The sequence below is a fragment of the Podarcis tiliguerta genome (assembly GCF_965153285.1).
Source record: "Podarcis tiliguerta genome assembly, chromosome: 6".
Taxonomy (NCBI): Eukaryota; Metazoa; Chordata; class Lepidosauria; order Squamata; family Lacertidae; genus Podarcis; species Podarcis tiliguerta.
In genome coordinates, this window is record NC_139539.1 from 75,624,321 (window position 1) to 75,639,956 (window position 15,636).

Sequence of the window (15,636 nt, forward strand, 5' to 3'; positions counted from 1 at the left end):
GTTGGTGACATAAATGGATGACTTTTGTGTGCAACAGTGCTTTGACATGATTGGTTGGAAGATGAAAGGTGAAGGACGGTTGTTGCTGAGCAGTACAGATTTGGGGGTGGGGGAGGGAACTTTTAACTTATGGCCAACTGAGAAGAACAAAGGCTTAGGTGGGAAGGGAGACTATATAAAATATTGATACAAGGAGGAAGCCTATATTTTACTTACTTATCTCCCTCTTCCTATTATATAAGGCTTCCCAGTTATAGAATAAAGCATAATAGATGCCCTTGAACTGAAGGTGTATATGGGAAAAGGGTATTAATCCATCATCTTCCATTAGGATTGCAATCAATTTCCACCTAACATGAAATTTGAGGTAAATTTGCAGGGTCCTGGCTGGACAACATTCCAAAGGAATTATGAAGGAAGCTAAATATGGGGGCAGGGTTTGAAAACAAAGTGGGTTTTCAAACTTAGGCTGCTACTGAATTGTCCTGAAAGCAAAATTCAATTTGAATGTTAGAGGTTCCTGCTTCAGCAAAAGCGCTAGTGGAATTTATCAGAATGCTTCCATACTTTCTTAGTTGTCATACGCGTGAGGAAACAGAAAACTAGAGAGTTATGCTTACAGTCGCAGCAGAGAGCATTAGAGGTTTTCAGTTGTAATAACACCACCAGAAACATGGACATAATCATGTTACACTTAGGTGATTTACAAACTGACATAACCTAATGACTGGGATGCAAGGAGCTACCAGTACTTAGGCTCACACGAGAGTATTGCATCTTGAACTTATTTGTTTTGTTTAACAGAGGAGCCCTCTGTCACCTCCCAAACAGCTTTTGAAGCATTCTCCAGTTTCATGGAGCGTACCACACCACATTTTGTGGGGGTGTGTGGCTGCTGCTTGAGAAAACACATCCAAGGCCTTATTGGACTCATGGAACTGGTTTCACAATTCTTTGGCTCCTGGGCAATGTCAACAATACACACTTTAATTTGATTGTGCTTGTTTAATTTCTAAGATTAAATCACTGAATGGGTTATTGGGAATAATGGAAGAAATAAATGCATGGCATTATGACATCTTCATATAAGAAATTAAAGATTGTTTATTTCTTCTCTTTGCTGTGTTTGGAAGTTCATACTGCTGATTGCTGACAGTCATATCAGGAGTGGGGGAGAGAGAGAGAATATATGTCTATGTATATGTGTAGATAGAGAGATGATAAATAGATAGATGATAGATAGATAGATGATAGATAGATAGATATAGATAGATAGATAGATAGATGATATAGATAGATCTTCATTAAGTTTGCTGTGTGGTGCCAAAACCAGGCATAGGGCAATAAAAAACCATCATCTAAATATAACAGACCGAGTGTGCATATAGTTCAAATACCCGTTTAATCACATCAGATTGGAGAGAAACTACAAAGACAATGACAGTGAGCCAAGCTGCGAGCTTCAGCTTGGAGACTGAGAACAGCGATAAGTTCAAGATGTAAAGTTTATGAAAAGGTTGGTATCAAAGACTGTGATCCCTTGCATGTAAGACAGGGGATTGGTTTCTGCATGAGCCTGCAAGCTTTGATGGAGTTTGCTCTTTTGCTCACTTTTAATGAACTTTGTCACCATCCCTAATGAGGAAAGCTTACAGCATTTGAGGCTTTGTGGTTTGGAACAAAAGTGGAGTAAAAGGGGACATGTTAGAAGGATATAAATTATACATATTGTGAAGAAAGTGGCCAGAATTTTTCTCCCTCTTTCATAATATTAGAATCTGGGACTCACTTGCTCCTTGTGAGTTTCCCATACACATCAGGTTGGTCACTATGAGAAAAGGATGATGGATTAGATGAGTGATGCAGCAGGGCTCTTATTATGTTGTGATTCAAATATTTCATGCCACAAATACTACACCAGCATAATTGGGACTAAACCCCATTGAACTTAATGGGACTTATTTCTGAGTCAACATTATTCCATTGATTTCAAATTTCTTCAATCTCACCCACTAAAATGCTTAGACTTAAAAAGTGCTTAAGTTTGGTTAAGTGGTGCCAATTTTTAAAGACTCCTCTTCTTCTGTTAAATTAAAAATGACCTCCAAATCAATAGAAAACACAAGCAGCTCGTAAGTAACACTAGGCTGCGGGCACTGATGGATGCTAAAGAAGAAGAAGAAGAAGAAGAAGAAGAAGAAGAAAAAGAAGAAGAAGAAGAAGAAGAAGAACCCAACAGGAAACTCCTGCTGAGGATTTTATTATTTGAACTGGAACACGCATAGAGAGACATGGACACACCCACATGATCCCCCCACCCTTTTTAGAGTATTTTTTATTTTATTTAAAAGCACAAATGCAAAATTTCAGAAAGAAGATGAATTGAGAACAAATAAAAGTTATTTATTCTCTCCCTCAAAGACTGGAGGTAGACATTCTGGGATCCACATGACCGCTAACATGAAGCAACAGCCAAATCTTCTTCCTCTCCCCTTGGCATCCCATAATATCGAATGCTACACCATGTGTGACACACAGGACATCACCATACTTGATTTCCCAGTGGGAATCAAACGCTCTCATAGGAGGGGAAAGGACCTGCTCTGAATCACACTGGGCAGGTTCAGAGCCCAGGAGACCCCTGAGGGCAGCCCCCATCATTTCCTCCCTAGGGGTGAGAGGTGAGCAACAGCACCCCCAATTCACTGAGAGGCCACTGTAGAGGCGATATTATGGGAGCTGCCGAGGAGGCATTGCGGTTGTCACTGCCACCACAACAGTAATGCATTCCTTGGAAGCTGAATCTTCTGCCCATGTGGATCCTGCCACCTGAGGCAGTCACTTCACCTTGCCTTACAGGTGGGCCGGTCTCGAGCCTTAGGTAGATGCTGCAAGGTGCAGCTCTGGAGCTCACCACAAGGTGAAGCCACAAGCAAACCTGAAGGCTGCTAGTCTGACCTGTCAAGCAAGGAGTTTGTATTGAAACTAATAAGTATATAGCAGCAAAGTGATAGCGTCAAGCTTTAATCGAAGGCAAATGCCCACAAAAGCACTTCAGTAAGGGAAAATATGATACCTTTGGTCCACAAGTGGGCAAACAATCAATTATAGTACTGGGAAGCTGAACTGAAGCCTATCTTTGTGCTAAACCACATGTTTATTTAAATCTAAAGTTAACTTTTAAAGGACATCCCCATGTTGCTTCAACTGATGGCAATAATAGGAAGAACCACATGAGTTTTGGCAAGAATCAAGAAAAGGATGACCCAGCAGAGAGATGCCTGCTGGAAGGAAACCCTGGAAGAACTGAGTTAACAATTGCTTCCTGTGGATGAGGAACAAAGGCTGGAAGTTCATTTTTTTGTGCTGGCTATTATTTGAATTTAGAACTTCCTCCTGATGCCCTCAAAATAAGAATGAGTTATTTGTAAATGCTTTCTGGGCTATTTAATTAATGATGACAAGCTCCAAATGGCAGAGCAGAAGACAGTTTTTCAATCTAATCCTGGCATGGTCCATTCAACCAGGAACATGTCACTTTGTGGCTGGAACAACACAACCTATTTGTTTCTGGACCCAATTCAAAGTGCTGGTTTTGACCTTTAAAGAGTTTAATGGCTTGAAGGACACCCTTACCCCACATGAGCTGCCAGCATATTAAGATGATCTATGGAGGTTGTCCTCTCAGATTGGAACCAATTTCTGGTTAGTCTGAGGAAGAGGGTCTTTTCTGTTGACCTGCTCAACTTTGGACTCAACCTTATTGATCTTCCATTGTATTGTCAAAAACTTTTTGTTTTGAAAGGCTTTAAAGACTGGACTTTACCACCTGGCTTTTGTTACTCCCTTGGGGAATGACGACAACAATGATTTAGGAAATATTGATTGCTGGTTTCTTAATTGTTTTTATTTCTTGGTCTGCTCTCCTGTTTTGTGGTTTTGTTGTATTTTATGGTTCTTGTGGTGAGTCTCCTTGAGGTTTTGTAAGGAAACGAGCAGTGGAGACTTCTTGATTCAGGCAAATGAGGCACTGCCCCACCAACTTCAGTCTGGCCTTGGCCAGCCCCCATGTTCCTGCCTTCTTAATGACAACTAGTCCAGGCAGGGACAATGGCTGTCAGCTTCCTTCTCCTTAGTCTCAGGTCTTGCCCTGGTACCACTTAGCAGGGAGGAGGATGGGAACAAAACTAGAAATAGTTTCTGCCTATCATTGGTTTTGACTCCACCTTCTGCCCCTCTAGTCCCAAAGGGCACCAGCCACCACCGAAAACGGATTAAAACAAATAAAAGTGCACTACTCAAATAAGCAACTTCCACCTATGTGAGGATGGAGAATAAGGGTTTTGGATGCAGAAAGAGGAACACATCTACAAAAGAAAACAAGCCATTTACTTAGAAGGAGTGGGACTCATTCAAGAGCGGGCAGCATAGTGGAAGATGCCCTCCCAAGAGCGGCGTTGCTGCTGCTTACCTTGATACTGCAAAGACGTGGTGGGAAAGTGGCAAATTTGAGCTTGCCAGGTTCACTGGCAGAGACAGTCTGGCACTGCCACAAGCACACAGACACAGCCCTGAACTAACCATCACCCTGCTCCCTCCCGGCACTGTCCAACTAAGCTGCAGTGGTGCTGCCATTGGGATAGCTTCCCCCGAGAGCAACAAATGTCATCCTACAACACACCTTTCCATTGAGTGAAGATGCAGGGCTTAAAGTTGGGTTGGATGCCACCCCACTCATTTTCAGGTAGACCTACAAGCATACTAGAGGGACATGGGTGGCGCTGTGGTCTAAACCACTGAGCCTAGGGCTTGCTGATCAGAAGGTTGGCAGTTCAAATCCCCACGATGGGGTGAGCTCCTCTTACTCGGTCCCAGCTCCTGCCAACCTAGCAGTTTGAAAGCATGTCAAAGTGCAAGTAGATAAATAGGTACTGCTCCGGTGGGAAGGTAATGCCGTTTCCGTGCACTGCTCTGGTTCACCAGAAGCGGCTTAGTCATGCTGGCCACATGACCCGGAAGCTGTCAGCGGACAAACGCTGGCTCCCTCAGCCTATAGAGCAAGATGAGCGCCGCAACCCCAGAGTCAGCCACAACTGGACCTAATGGTCAGGGGTCCCTTTACCTTTACAACCATACTGCACCTTTCCAGGTAGAGAGAATTATGTCTGGCCAGAACATCCCATGCCCTCTTCTGTCTCTCACTTTGTAACCCTCCCGCTTCTCTTTTTCTCCCGCTTCAGGCACGGTGGGGTTGTGCAGTTGTGTGGTGCGGCTGAGAAAAGAAAGGCTTGAGATCACAAGCCCCAAAGCTTCAAATACATGAGTTCTAGACTAGTGAACCCATTTCTCCCTTGGTTGGTTAAATCTTACTAAAACCCACGAGCATGATTGAAGTTCATGCATATTTGCACAAGTTTGTATTGCTTCGACAAACAATTCTTCTATCAGAAAGGGTTAGAAACAAAAACGGGGAGAGAACCAGCCTGGAGATATTTATGAGCTTGCAAAGCTAAAGGGGGAAAAATAATTATATACATCTTTTAGCAAAATGAACAAAAAAATTAATCACCTCTTTTTCCTGCTGACAAACATTGATGAATTCTTAAGCAAGGTTGCTTCTGACTATTTTTTATGTTTGATATTGAACATTATGTCCCCTGCTCCTACAAATGGTTTCCCTCCACTCTTTCCCCAGGCTTTTCTGATACGCTTGTTTGAATGAGTGTATGTTCTTCTGACATGTCGCTACTTTAAAGGGGAAATAAAATTTCAGTGACTAGACAGCTAGGTGAGGCAAAAATAATACATTTTTGGGGTTTGTGCATATCTGTTGTTATTAGAGAAAAAACTACATGCAGACTTTATGACTGACCTGCTGGTTATTAGAGAAAACCTGAAACGCAACCATCTATATTAGATTTTTTAAAGACAGACTTACATACAGGGCTGGCATGATTGTGAGGCATGCTCACACAGATGCTAGGACCTATGTGTCCTTGGAGGATCAGCTTTTGATACCCATATCTGGGCCACCTTTAAACTAAAATAGTACAGTACCTTTAAAAATATTCAGAACCAAGGTGCTGGACAGCTCCCAGATTGGAATCACCCTTTATGCTTCAGAGGTTGAGTCACTTGAGAGCAATGTGTGAGAGATGGGGGGAGATGGTGAACACAGACAGGCACCCAGAAAATATAGTGCCCATCATTTTATCAATTGCAAACAAATGCAGCAATGGCCATCTTTCCTCCACTACCATGGGACAAAACAAAGCTAGCAGTGGAAGCTTCTTAGCAGCAAAACTCTTCTCTTTTTTTCTTTTTACAAGTTTTGTGAGTTGAGGAACCTAACCTGTGTGATGGTAAATAAGAGACAAGTACGCAAGAATTTAGGTTAATAGGCTGAAAAAGGCCACAACTTTTATTGGTTACAGCATGTGAGTGGTATTGGCTTAGGCATTGGATAAAACAACCTATACATGACCCCACCCGTGCAGCTGGGGGTCTTTTTAAGGTTAACAAACAGTGGGAGGAGCTTGTTGATGCAAATACAACTGAAAATTTCCCCTGATGTCACCGGAGGTTGTGCCATGGCCCTAGCCACCGACAGGGCATCGGACATGATCCACAACTGTTGGATTCCTTTAACAGAATACCCTACAAGGGGCGGGGTAGGTGATGGCCAAACCCCGCCCACCAACGCACAACACATATTCCAATGCCTAGCCACCAATACCAGAAAAGTGGTGATGAATTGCTACGAGGTAGACGAAAAACCAAGAGGCTGGTGCCAATTAGCCAAATGGATAAAAACTCCTATCAGGCCCCCTGGACAACCAAGGCGACCAACCAAAGTCCATAGCAATGTCAGAAACATTAACCTAGCCTAAAGGGCGGGTGGGTGGGTGATCTGTCATCTTCTGAGGGCTGAATGAGGCGTGGAGGCTGCTGCGGCCGTTTGAATGCGGCTAAGCCCCTCCCCCAGACCAGCCCTATTGGCTGGCCAGCCAAGGGGGCGGCACAGCAGCCGGGAGATGACTCAGGGGGCCGAACACCCCCCCCTGCTGCCGTGGGAATGGTTCCTTCTTACAATACCTCCCCTCTGTGAGGAGGAGAGGCTTTCCCCACCTCTCTTTCTTTCTACAAATGTGGGGTAGTGGGCGGGCATTAACAATGGCATAGTGCTCTTTTGTAAACCCTCTCACATAGTGCTACTAAATCATATCCTGATGCTACTTGTTTAATAAGACTGCATATGATCATTTGGCAACAGCTCAGTTGGTAGAGCATGAGACTATTAATTTGAGGGTCATGGGTTCAAGCCCCACGTTGGGCAAAATATTCCTGCATCGCTGAAGTGAAGGACATGAGGCAGGAGTTGAAAATGCAGGTGAGCTCCGCACAGGTGAGCTGCCGGCCAGCTCTGTGGAGGCTCCTTTTATTGACACAATAAGCAAACCCAGGCAGATACACATCTTCCAGTCCCGAGATCGTGGGGTGGTACAAAGCTATTTTGGCACCTGTTTCACCGCATCATTTCCCCCTTGCATAGTGTATGATGAAGGAGACAAAGGTCTCAGAGACAAAGGTTACAGATAGGACACCGCAGACTACTGAGACTGCAAAAGGTTAGGCAGAGGGCAAAATGTTCAGATAGCTGTGGCTTTATCTGTGAGAGGTCACGTGTGCAGGCAGCTGAGGCTGCCTGCGGGTGGGGAGTGTGCTCCACACCCAGCAATCATCCCTACACATTGCATAAGCTTTGACTAGCTGACCCTTGTGGTCCCTTCCAGCTCTGTAATTCTATGATTCTATGAATAGCCTTTTGGTGTTCCTTTAACCTCCAGAGAAAGAAGAACCGAGTTTAAAGAAAATAGCATTAATATATTTCTGTGTTTCACTTGTATTAATGTGCACTTTTATTATTATTAGTTGTTATAAAATGTTATAAGTCTCCGTTGATTGCAAATAAATTATCTACCAGTGACCACACACAATACAACAGGCCACTAACAACAATTAACAGTATATTTAGCATAACTCAAAATTTAAGCATAAGGCTCACCAATCGGTTGGGGGAAATATCCAATAAGTTAGCATCCCCAAATAGCCCCAGGGCTGATGACATTAGTACCTAGTAACTCCTTCCCCAATTGTTAAAACCTTAACCCCAAAGGCCAGGACACCCCTTAGAGAGTTCTTCTGGAAGTAGCTCCCTTGTGAAGGCTCTCAGGGATGAAGGGTGGGGCAAGGAAGTAGAACACGAGAATATGTTTTGAAATCACACATAGTTTGTGTACAGTATGCAACCACTATTCTTACGTTAAATAAACTATTTTTCCGAGAGCAAAAACACCTCCCATGCACCATCTTCAAACTCCACTTTGTTCTGGGTGTAAACAAGGAGACAAATGAACTATATACAGTAGGAATTCTTGTGAAAATATGTGCTTCCAACCCTTGCATGGAGCTGAATTGTTCCCATTAAATCTGGATATACCAAGTTCGATTTTCTTAGGAAATCTGTTTTTCCTGCTTTATCTCTGCAATGTTGGTTCTAGTTGGAGATAGGAGTTTGATTTTTTCTTTTATTTCTTTGCTGCATTTATATCTCACCTCTTTCTCTAAGGAGCTCAAGGTGGCATAAATAGTCCCCCCCCCATAACTTAACCCCACAACAATCCTGAGAGACTGTGACTGGCCTCAGGTGAGCTTCATGGCTGAGTGGGGTTTGAACCTTGGTCTCCCCGGATCTAGTCCAAAATTCTAACCCAGTGGTTCTCAACCTGTGGGTCCCCAGATGTTGTTGGTCTACAACTCCCATCATCCCTGAGCTCTGGCCTTGCTAGTTAGGAGTGATGGGAGTTGCAGTTCAACAACATCTGGGGACCCACAGGTTGAGAAAGGCTGCTCTAACCACTACAGTGAAGATCTAGCTACCTATAGGAGTAGCAAAGTCCCTTCTTGCCTCTCCACTGTCTCTCCATGTGTGTTTGTAGTTCTGTAAGCTCATATTAGGAAGCGCTGCAGGTGTCTGTAATACAATAAAGGGGAGAATGGCTCTTGCAAAGTCTACAGTTGCTCAATTATGCACATCACCAGTTTTCAATTGGAGGATCTCTACAAAGGAGAGATGTTAAGTTGGCATGTAAAATCTGCTGCCAATTTAGTTCCCCTCTGTGAAGGACGGAGGGGGAGGGAGATGAATAAGGTGCTACAGGCTAGCAGCTTGTCAAAATATCTCTTGAAACGGTAGGTTCCAAGCCATTAAATCCCAGCTTATGCTATACCCCAGAGATTCCTGAAATAGCTCCACAGTATGCATGAGTAGGTATGAAAGATAAAAAAAAGACAGATGCTGTATTGACCTCCGCTCATTGGAACCTGGTCTGCTACAATATTAGTGGCATAAAAGACAGTGCTAGAGCTTTTCTTTGGACCACGCTATGTCTGACAGTGTGTGTGTGTGTGGAATTTATTAGAGTAATATTGCCCAATGTGTGTTTTCACAGGGAAAATTAATGCCATAATCCCACTGGGACGTTGAATTTCCTTTCTAGAAACCAGTTCACGGAGCCAATTAATATTGATCAAGTCACTCTCCTGGACAAGAGAATTCTTCCTAAGAATTCCTAAAATGAAGAAATTGATGTTCATAAATTATCAGGCAGGTGCAATTCAAGCAACGTTGAATAATTTGTGTATTCCCACAAAGAAAAGTGAGAGAAAACTAATAAGGCATTCACATGCATTGAAATCTGGGGATGAAACAGCTAATATATAGTTAATGCTGTGCAGCTTTACTAAATGTTGGCTCAAATAAAACATGCACAGTATGAATTTGACCTGATATAGTAGTTTACATTGCCACCACTGTGTACTTTGGTTGGTGTTGAGCTGTGACAGGGCCTTCTCAGTTGTGGTTCCTCATTTGCGGAATGCCTTGCCAGGAGGAAGTTAAAAACATCTCTATTCACCAATGCTTTCAATGGCTGATAAAGATTGCTCCTGGGAGCCTTGAAAGTATCAACTCTGAGAGTATGCAACTGTTGTTAGATCTTCTTAATGTTTATAAACGTTTTAAATATGGGGAAGGGCAGGTTATAAATTTAACAAATATATAAACATCTTGTCCAAGGAAACTAGTACGCTATTTCTCAATTTGTTTTTCAAATCAAAAATAGCTATTTAACGAGACAGAAATGCTTCCTGTAGCACTTAAATTGCACAAATAGTCACACTGGGAGCCAGTGTGGTGTAGTGGTTAAGAGCGGTAGTCTTGTAATCTGGGGAACAGGGTTCGATTCCCTGCTCCTCCACATGCAGCTGCTGGGTGACCTTGGGCCAGTCACACTTCTTTGAAGTCCCTCAGCCCCACTCACCTCACAGAGTGTTTGTTGTGGGGGAGGAAGGGAAAGGAGAATGTTAGCTGCTTTGAGATTCCTGAAGGGGAGTGAAAGGCGGTAATATCAAATCCAAACTCTTCTTCTTCTTCTTCTTCTTCTTCTTCTTCTTCTTCATCTTTTCTTTATTTCTTTTTAACCCTGTTTAATAACAGTGTTTCTCCTGGCTGTTGTATCTGCATCCTTTTCTTTCTTGAATTTTAGCCCTAATCGACCCTGCCCCCTCTCCCTCCCTCCCTTTCTTACTTTGCAGGGCTGGGAAATAGATTCTCAAAAAAATGGCAACTAATTTCAGCTTAGTTCTGCTACACTACTATAGGTGTAAGGTCTGTAGGTTTGAACCCAGGATCCTCTGGTGCCTTAAATACATTGGAGGGGGGCATTCAGCACTCATTTGTCTCCTATCCCTGAATACTTAGCCCATTCTCTCCCAACCCTGCCTATCTCCCAACACTGTTGTAAAACTCTCATCAATAGCAAACTCTAGACGGTTGCAACATGGAACTTTTCAGCTAACTTACAGTCCCTTCAAATCCTTCCAATTCTGCAAAGGCTGATGTGATCCTCTGTTATACCTGGGTAGATTAAAATATAAATATTTTTTGTCATTTTTTTTTGCTACCCAGTCACAGGAGATTTTGGTCCTAGGATACTGTCAAATTATCCTAATTAATGTTGTGCAAAGTGCTTTGCTTGCTGAATGGGGCTCCAAATGCCCTGTCAACCTCTTCAGGGAAAGCCGAGAAACAGAAAACTAATGGCAATGCAGCAAACAAAGCAAATGTTGCTTCTCTTTTATTTTCCAACATGCGTCCCAGTTTTATGATAATCAACAATTGCTCTGACTCAAGGATTTTCCAGTTTAATCCACAATTGTTTTCTGGCTTGTTTGGCCGCCTCCCACCACCCCCACCCCGGCAACCCACTCTGTCCCTGCTCTGGTGTTTTTCTGAAGACACCTCTCACTGTGGGCATGCCATATGGCATATACCATCTGGGGTACCTATTCAGCAGTGGTAGATGATCATTAGCCTTAATTAAACCAATTATACCTACATCACATGAATGCCACGAATGATGAATTGGAGCCCAAGTGTAGGTTGTCTTACATATACAATATGCACAAACATCTTGAGGGAGCGGGAAGGAACTTTGAGAATTTTTCTGAATAAAAAATACTCTAAGAAACCAGGTAGAATGCTGGGAGGGCAAAGGTAAGCAACAGTACTACATATACCTGTTAGTATCTGTAGAATAGATGGCATTAGGGAAAAGAGGTGGCAGTTGGCAATTGGCAGTAGGCAATTGACAGTTAGGAGTTGGTTGCAGGGATGCCAACAGGAATAAAATATTGGGGAGGCCCAGGTTTAAAAAAAAAAAAGGTAAAGGACCCCTGGATGGTTAAGTCCAGTCAAAGGTGACTATGGGGTTGTGGTTCTCATCTTTCAGGCCAAGGGAGCCGGCATTTGTCCACAGACAGCTTTCTGGGTCATGTGGCCATGACTAAACTGCTTCTGGCACAACAGAACACTGTAACGGAAACCAGAGCGCATGGAAATGCTGTTTACCTTCCCGCCACAGCGGTGCCTAATTATCTACTTGCACTTTGACATGCTTTCGAACTGCTAGGTTGGCAGGAGTTGGGACAGAGCAACAGGAGCTCACCCCATCACATGGATTCAAACCACCGACCTTCCGATTGGCAATCCCAAGAAGCTCAGCGCCATCCACATCCCCTCTGTAGGGCCAGGTAAGACCCACCCTACATAATTGTTCACATGACACAGTGCACCCACCCACCATTTAAATAGCAATGCCCACCAACTTTGGGGAGCCCAGCCCCCTCAGATATTTTATTGGGGGGCTGAAGTCCTCTCAGCCCCCAAGAGTTGGCTCCTGTGGTTGGCTGGCTATATTCTGTGCCTTCTGCCTTGACTGTTAATGTGAGAGGTGTGGGGACTTCCTGCAGATGTTGTCTGGAGGAGTTTGTAAATTACACCTGTTGCCAGCCTGACAAGTAAACAGAAAACTATTTCTGTAAGGCATATATGTTTGTCAGGTTTAGCGCTTCTTCCAAACAAGACATGAAACGCTGGCAGTTTAAGCAGCTGAGGTTTATTTCTCAATAACAGACTTACAGCAAGCTTCTACAACTCATCCTTTGCTGCCAGTCAGTTGACTCGACTGGCTTCTGACCCCTCCCAAGGCCAGATATACGCCACATCTTCCCCCACCTCTGCTCTAATCACTTGCTCCGTGTGGCGTTTGCCTCCTAGGTGGGTCATAAGGAAAGGGTTAAAATGAGTGTGATGTGATTGGCCAGTGGAAACTAATAGGAGGAGTTAGGGTTACAGGGAGAGTTGTGTGAGAGTCAGTTGAGAGTTGGGAGTTGAAGAAGGAGGAGGGAGGAATAGTCTGTGGGTTGGTCGAGTTGTGTGATGAGAGAGTGAGAGGAATTGTTAGGTGGAGTCAGATAGATAGTTGGAATGATCAGTTTGAAGTTGTTAGGAACAAATAAGACAGTTAAGGAACTAAGATTAAGAAACTGCCAAGAAAAATTAACTGAAACCATAAGCTTGTTCATGCCTATAAAAAACTTGATTATGTGTTAATGTTACCAACTGACTGGACTCCGTGAGAAACGGGTTGGTGGCAGCGAAGAACGCAATTACAGTGGTGGCACAGGGTCAATAGACCGTCAAACGTCTGGGGGCCCTGTGTGATCACCTCCTACTTCTTGGAGACTCAGGTGCAGATGTCACGGTCTGGTTCACGGGCGATAAAAATCCCGACAGGGGACGTCAGGACCAGGGGCAAGATGGCAGGGTGGGAGCAGGAACGGGGGTCCAGAAGCCAGGAGTCAGGAAGTCAAGGGTCTGAGGATCAAGAAGCAAGGAGTCATGAAGCTGAGGTTCAAGGATCAGGAAGCAAGAAGCCAAACGCAGCAAGGCAGGAAACAAGTTGCTGTGGCAAAGAGCCGAAGGGAAATGCTGACCTTATATCCCTTCCCAGCTCTTGCCACCATGTGCTGTGAGTTACCAATCAGCCTCACCTGTGAGGCTGCACCTTGCCTCTTCAGAACAAACTTAGGAAGGCCCCAGTCCTGCAAAGTCCTATTGGTCACAGGGCCTGGCTCCTGCACGCACACCTGACAGCAGCCAATTTCTCCTCCTCTGGAGATGGAGACTCAGGTGCAGCCAATTCCTCTTCCTCTGGAGATTCCTCTCTGCTGGACGTGTCCCTGACAAGGTTCCTCACAAATAGCTAACAATACCTTCCTACAGATAAGGAAGTTAGATTGGCTTCAACCAGAGCCAGGGCCTTTTCAACTCTGGCTCCGGCCTGGTGGAACGCTCTGCCTCATGAGACCAGGGCCCTGCAGGATCTGATTTCTTTCCGCAGGGTCTGTAAGACAGAGTTGTTCCGCCCGGCCTTTGGCTTGGAGCCAACTTGATTCCCTCCCTCTCTTTCTTTTTTCCTTTCCTTCTCCTCCTGCGATGAGGCTACATTTTAATATTTTAATGTTCCATTATTTTAATGTTGTATTTTATTTTTGTTTTTAAGTTGTAATCATTCATCTTGTTTTTATTATTGCTTGTAAGCTGCTCTGAGCCCGGCCTTGGCTGGGGAGGGCGGGGTATAAATAAAATATTATTATTATTATTATTATTATTATTACAGATAATGGGATGGATCCAGTGTTCCTTTCATTCAGAGAAGGAACTGAAATCCTGCAGAGGCCCCTATCATAGGGAAGGAGGGGTGATTTTAATCAGTTCCTCCTTTTCCCTATAGCCCCTCCGTTCTGGGTGGTCCCACAACCTTCCAGAGTAGCTTTGCTGCAGGAGATAGCAAAAGATGGCAAACCCCCTCATTTTCCTCCACCAGGAATGTCTCGTGACCTTCTCCTGAACCCCATTCAATGCAGCAGCCACACATCTCATGGGAGGACGGGACCCATCGCTCAATATCCGAGGAGCGCATGCTTTGCCTCCAGAAACATTTGATCAAAATGCACCTCAGAAGGGCCATTAGCATATTTGTTTATCTCTTTTAGCCACAAGTCGGTAACGAAAACGCTTGTTAAAGACGCTCACTTTGATTTATATTGCACCCAATAAATTCACCTACAAGTGGATTGTCTTGGAAATATAATTACACATTTATTTCCTCTACAGTGCACTTTTGGGTGGAAAGCAAGACATTAACGGTGCTGTGGAAAGCCTGGAGGTGCCAGAGCTCTTTGCAGGCTCTTGGCTTGCCCGCCTGGCTTCCTTCTTCCTTCTTTTAGTCAAAGAGCCAGCTTCTCCGTAGAAGGAACAGCATGTGCCACAGATAGGAAGATGCCCAGAATGGCAAACTTAATTTTGAGAGTGAGAAATCCCTCAAACTTTGTGCAGTTTGATTAAAAAAGAAGAAAATATAAACTAACAGAGCTAACTTGCCGCCTTTCAGTTTATTCCCCCCCCCCCCCATGGAAAGCAGATTAATTTAGCTTTCCATCATTTCCCCCCAAGAAACTTGTAACATTGACATTATACATTAATTATTGTGTTTTCTCTGAAATAGCTGTTGAGGGTGTTCTATGCAGACACTGCTCCCAGCTTTGCCATGAGTCGTCTTCTGCTTGTAGGCATGAGCCAGCCAAAATAGAGCACTAAGTTTTCAATAACTTTACTCATCTGCAAATCTATGCACACTTACTTTTGTTGTTGGTTTTCCTTCTCTTGGCCTCTTCTCACTATCGTGGGAGTCACTCTGGATATTCACTGGATGCTGAAGCAGCCCAGTGTCCACCTCTCTACTTGTCCTTGTCCTGCTCCCCAGATATGGTCTCGTTCTTATGGTTAAGGGCCATAAAGACTGAAAGCCACACACTTGCATAGAGATCCAACCAATGCCAAACTGGGCCTTGCATATGATGAAGGGCATGAACAGTTTGCAGGAATGGGCTTTGAGTGCCAGGAACCAGAATAGTTAAGAATAAGGGTTTTTGAAGGGTTTTGATGGGAAAATGTGCAGCTCTTACATATATGTGTGTGTGTGTGTGTGTGTGTGTGTGTGTGTTTTACATAACAAATTTAAATTCAAATACACCATTCACCTCTTCATTTAGGATTCTCCATATCCTTTGACCGCCCTTCCATGGTTACCATTATCAATCTTCCCCACCCCCACCCCCGAACTGCTTATCTTATTTTCTCTAATTTGTAAAAAAAGAAAGAAAAAGTAA

General features: G+C 43.9%; 2 long non-coding RNA genes across 5 annotated transcripts in view; one reads left to right on the plus strand and one right to left on the minus strand.

Moving 5' to 3' along the window:
• LOC310679681 overlaps positions 1-11,726 on the minus strand; it is a 137,980-nt gene extending 126,254 nt beyond the window's left edge. For 3 of the 4 annotated variants that reach the window (XR_014512465.1, XR_014512466.1, XR_014512468.1), the window contains exons 1-2: positions 11,641-11,726; positions 10,925-10,978 (exon numbers count right to left, since the gene is read on the minus strand). This is a non-coding gene — a long non-coding RNA (uncharacterized lncRNA). Of the gene's footprint in view, positions 1-10,924; positions 10,979-11,459; positions 11,510-11,640 lie in introns of those variants that run through there. The other variant, XR_014512467.1, reaches the window with a different exon arrangement.
• Positions 11,727-12,053: 327 nt separating this feature from the next.
• Positions 12,054-15,636, plus strand: part of LOC310679680 — a 122,434-nt gene continuing 118,851 nt past the window's right edge. The window contains exon 1 of the long non-coding RNA XR_014512461.1: positions 12,054-12,153. This is a non-coding gene — a long non-coding RNA (uncharacterized lncRNA). The remainder of the gene's footprint in view (positions 12,154-15,636) is intronic.